This window comes from Brassica oleracea, chromosome C1, assembly GCF_000695525.1.
Source record: "Brassica oleracea var. oleracea cultivar TO1000 chromosome C1, BOL, whole genome shotgun sequence".
In the NCBI taxonomy this organism is placed as follows: domain Eukaryota; kingdom Viridiplantae; phylum Streptophyta; class Magnoliopsida; order Brassicales; family Brassicaceae; genus Brassica; species Brassica oleracea.
This window is the reverse complement of record NC_027748.1, coordinates 34,267,041-34,272,456: the sequence shown is the minus strand read 5'-3', so window position 1 is coordinate 34,272,456 and position 5,416 is coordinate 34,267,041.

Below are 5,416 nucleotides of genomic sequence, written 5' to 3'. Positions count from 1 at the left end.
GTGTGTTTGTCTGTGTTGGATCCAGGACCAGAAATGGACCATGGTAAGGGAAAAGCACCATGAGGACCGCGGCCATGGGAAGATGTGTGGTGATTGGGTTGATTCGGAAAATTGTATAATTATTGTAGCCTATTGTGCAACTTGTGAACTTATGCGATTCTAGTGTGTGATCTATTTATTAGGATGATGAATGATGTATGAACCTTGGTTATTATCTATGAAATATCTATTTGCCTTAGTAGAATGTTTGAACCTCAAAACTCTAAAAAAGACTTAGAATTATTTAACACTGGAACTTGAATATGTAAATGAAAATGGTTGCATTGTTTAGTAAGGCTGCGGTCTGGTTGGATTGAGGAATCCAGGATCGGGTCTTACAGGGAAGGTAACGTTCCAGGCAGGGATGTTAATGTAGGGTAAAATAACTCAGCCCAGCCCAACCCACAAATAATCCAACCCAGTTTATACCCAACCCGCGAAAACTCAAAAACATTAAGGTTGAAATCCAAACCTAGAAAATAATCCAGTATGGTATAAGTTTATCCATGGATACTCAAATTAAACTACTATCTTATTTGTTCTAAAAAGATCATGTAAAATATTAATATCATTAATGTGAGCTTTAATATATAGACAAGATTTTGCAGTTTTATAGGAAAAACTTGTTTTAACAGAAAAATTCGCTTTAGAGGAAAAAAGAACATTTTGCAATATTGACCGGAAAACTCATTTTGTGATATTAGCAGTAAACCTCGTTTTGGCGGGAAAATTTATTTACGATTCTGGCGGGAAAACTTGTTTTGTGGTTTTAGTGAGAAAACGTTTTCTTACGGTTTTTGGTCGGTAAGTTTGTTTTTGTGGTCTTGGCGGAAAGACTCGTTTTGCAGTTTGCATAAAATCTCATCTTTCCGGTTTTGACGCGAAAACTTTTTTTTACGGTTTTGGCTCGAAATCTAGTTTTTGCATTTTTGGCGGGAAAATTCGTTTTATGGGTTTTGGCAGGAAATTCATTTTGTGGTTTTGGCAGGAAAACTCGTTTTCCAATTTTGACAGGAAAACTCGTTTTCGATTGTGGCGGAAACAATCGTTTTTATGGTTTTGGCGGGAAATTTTATTTTTACGGTTTTGGCGGGAAAACTCGTTTTTACGGTTTTGGCGGAAAAACTTATTTTCGGTTTCGGTAGAAAAACTCATTTTTTGGTTTCAGAGAAAAAAAAATCATTTTTACGGTTTTGGCGGAAAAATGATTTTTTTCGATTTTGGTGGGAAAATTCGTTTTTGTTTCCGGGGAAAAAACATTTTTGCAAATTTTATATAATTTAATTAAAATGATGAAAATATAATAATATAATTGAAAACTCATGTGTACACCATTAGCCTTTTGTATTTACCGAACATAAATACGGGTTTTAAAATTTTTACCCATGGTTAACCCAATTAATTTTAGACAGGTAAAAACTCAACCCATTATAAGTCGGTTTGGGTAAACCTATGGGTGTCAAAATGGGTAAACCAACCCAAACCAAACCATATCCAAATAGTTTTAAGCTTATATGGGTTATGGTTTTAACCAATCCATTTGTCATCCATTTGACAAATGGATTGAGTCAATCCATAACTCATTTAAGTTAATGAGTTAATGGTTTTAATGGTTAACCCATGAACCATAATTTTATACCTTAAATGATTGCTAAGTAAAAAATATTATTTTGGGGCTGAAAACAAAAAGAATACTTAGACTTTTGATAAATACAACTATATGGTTTTGGTGATAGAAACAATTTTATGTTTTTAGCAGGGAATATAATTTTGTGATTTTAGTGAGAAAACTATATTTAACATTTTGGCGGAAAAACAAGATTTTCTGTTTCAGCGGAAATAAAATTCTACAGTTTCGGCGAAAAAACACAATATTACGGTTTTGGCCGGAAAATACAATATTGCGGTTTTGGCGGAAAACACGATTTTGCGGTTTTGGCGGAAAAACTAAATTTTACGGTTTTGACGGGAAAACTCAATTTTATGGTTTTGGCAGTAATTTCAGTTTTACGGTTTTCACGAGAAAACGCGATTTAATGGTTTAGGCGGGAAAACAAATTTTTGCGGTTGTGACGGAAAACAAAATTTTTTGCCGGGATATCTCAATTTTACGGTCTTTGGCGGGAAAACTCAATTTTACTGTTTTGACAGGAAAATCGATTTTGCAGGTTTGTCAGGAAAACTCAAGTTTACGGCTTTGGCGGGAAACCTCAATTTTTTCGTTTTGGTAGGAAAATAGATTTTCCAGTTTTGGAGGGAAAACTCAATTTTACGGTTTTGGCATAAAAACTCGACTTTGTGGTTTTGGCGGAAAAACTCAATTTTGTGGTTTTGGCCGGAAAACTCAATTTTACGGTTTTTGCGGGAAAACTAAATTTTGCGGTTTTGGCGGGAAAACTTAATTTTGCGGTTTTGGCGGGAAACTTGATTTATGGTTTTGGCGGGAAACTCAATTTTACGGTTTTTGCGAAAAAACTCGATTTTACGGTTTTGGCTGAAAAACTCGATTTTACGGTTTTGGCGGAAAAACTCGATTTTACGGTTTTGGCTAGAAAATCGATTTCACGGTTTTAACCGAAAAATACAATATTGTGGTTTTGGCCGAAAAACTCGATTTTTCTATTTTGGAAGAAAAACTCGATTTCATGGTTTTGGTCGAAAAATACAATATTGTCGTTTTGGCGGGAAAACTCAGTTTTACAATTTTTGCGGGAAAACTTGATTTTACGGTTTTGGCGGGAAACACACAACTTTGCGGTTTTGGGTGAAAGCTCAATTTTACGATTTTGGCGGAAAAACATGACTTTGCGATTTTGGAGGAAATTTCAAATTTACGGTTTTGGCAGAAAAATTCGATTTTACGATTTGGGCGGGAAACATGACTTTGCGGTTTTGGCGAAAAATACGATTTTGTGGTTTTGACGAGAAAACAAGACTTTACGGTTTTGGCAGGAAAACATGATTTTGTCGTTTATGTGGTAAAATGAGATTTAGTGTTTTGATGAAAAATATCCAATTTAGACATTCGGTGGAAATTTTGATTTTATGATTTTGGCAAAATTTATGATTAAATTTGTCTTATTAAAAAGTCAATATATAATAGTTTTTTTTTTGGCAACACATATAATAGTTTTATATATGAAAAATTCGGTGTTAACAAATTTATATATATATGAATAATTGGGTTAGATTTAGTTTATTAAAATTTAGTTTTATATATGAAAAAATAAATAAAATTTGCTGTAGTAAAATTGGTTTAGAAACTTGGTTTATTTATTTTTTGTTTTATATATTTGATTTGAATTTTTGTTTGTTATAAATTTTTATTGATTTAGTTATAGATAACTCATTATCCATTACAATTCAAACCATTTTAACTCAATCCACTAAGGCCACCGTTAACCGGGGTGCTTACCCCGGTGCTTAACATTTAAAAAAAAAGAAAAAAAAATGGAAGCAGAACGTTTAAACAAGCGCAGTAAGCGCCGGTTGTTCCCACTGTTCGCGGGCTCCACTGACACGTGGCGGCCCGCGATTGGTTTTTTTTATTTTTTTTATAATTAGACAAAAACCAAAAAAAAAAAAAAAAAAAAATTAAGGGGTGCTAGGGTTAATCATGCCCTTAGTCCATTAATCCATTTAATCCATTAATCTATTTGTACTCAATTATTCTATCTCCTAAGATCCATGGTTTGGATTGGTTTCGATTGACCCATCAACTTTACCCATTTTGACACCTCTAGGTAGGCCTGAGACTTATTATCCGAGATCCGGATTCGATCCGAGATCCGCTCCGGATCCGCTCCGAAAATAGGATATCCGGGGTGCCCGGATCCGAATCCGGATAGTAAAATCTTGGATCCGTGCAAACTGAATCCGGATCCGGATATCTTAATTTTTAGGTCCGGATATCCGGATCCGGATCCGTATTTTTAATATACATTAATTTTTTAAATTTTATTAATATTTATATTTGATATATTAATATTTATACATGAATTTATCTTATAATATTATATTTTTGTTTTTAAAATATTATAAACATATATAAATATATTTATAAATATTTAATAAATGTATTATATTAAAAAAATTAGTATTTTTGTTAAAAATTATTTTTAATTATTTTGACGGATCCGGATCCGGATATCCGCGGATAATAGAATATCGAGACGGATATCCGAAACCCGGATATCCGGAAACCACGAATCCGGATCCGGATATTAAATCCATGGATCCGCCGGATCTGGATCCGGAACCGGATATCCTAAATTCCCCGGATATACGGATCCGTCCCAGGGCTACCTCTAGGTAGAGATGGCAATCATGGATCTGGACCGCGGGCCTGGCCCGTAATGGACTGTCGCGGTACGGTATTGGGACGAGGTTTTCTAGTCCCGCAAATTTGCGGGCCTCGCGGGACTGGTCTTTGCGGGACTGGGTCTTTTGCGGGATAGGCCGAAACGGGTCATGCGGGATTACATGGACCCGCATTTTTTTTTTCATTTCTTATTTAACCTGAAAAAAACGAGAAAGAGAGTGAGAAAAAAAAAGTGATTCTTGTGACTTTTCCCCCAGCAAACATAAGGAGTTCCGGCGATGATGCATGATTCGAGCTCCGGTGATGATGATTCGAGCTCCGGCGATGACGACTCCAGCTCCAGCGATGACGATTCGAGCTCTGGTGGTGTTTTGATTTGGTTTTCTCTTTTTATTACACACAACTATGAATTGCTTTATTACAATGTAATATTTCTTGTTTAAGTTGATTGGTTTTGTTTTCAGTACTGTGAAGTGGTGTTTTTCTTAAATTAAATTTGGTTACAATGGTGTTGTTTAAAAAAAATTTTGTTGTATATCACATCATTTGTATAATTTGGTAAAGTGATTCACGAATTTTTTTGCAATCCAAATAATTAAAAAGAGAGAGAGTTGTATATCACATCATTTGTATAATTTGTAAAGTGGTTCAATGTCTGGAATGGTTTCCTTTAGTAAAACTCGGATTTTATCTCATGCACCTTTCTTTCTTTCCGAGGTTCCTTAGAATTTATGGAACTTTATTTGGAACATTTATTTGGTCTATCTTATATAGACTTTGTAGCAACTTGGTTGTGTCTTTAAGACATCAAAACCGTGTGGTGCTAAGCTGGGATGACATAGTCATTCTTTCTCTCGGGTCAATGTGTCTGGCATTTTATTTTGCTATCATTGTAGCATATGGACGTCTATAAATTATTTTCTAGTCCGAGGATCTTTGCCAAGACATTGATGGTTGATACCAGATGGTAGATACCATTCTTTATCATTCTTTATACCAGCTTATTACTTTTCTCCTTTCATTGTTGGATATTCGGATTCATAAACCTTATGTAAT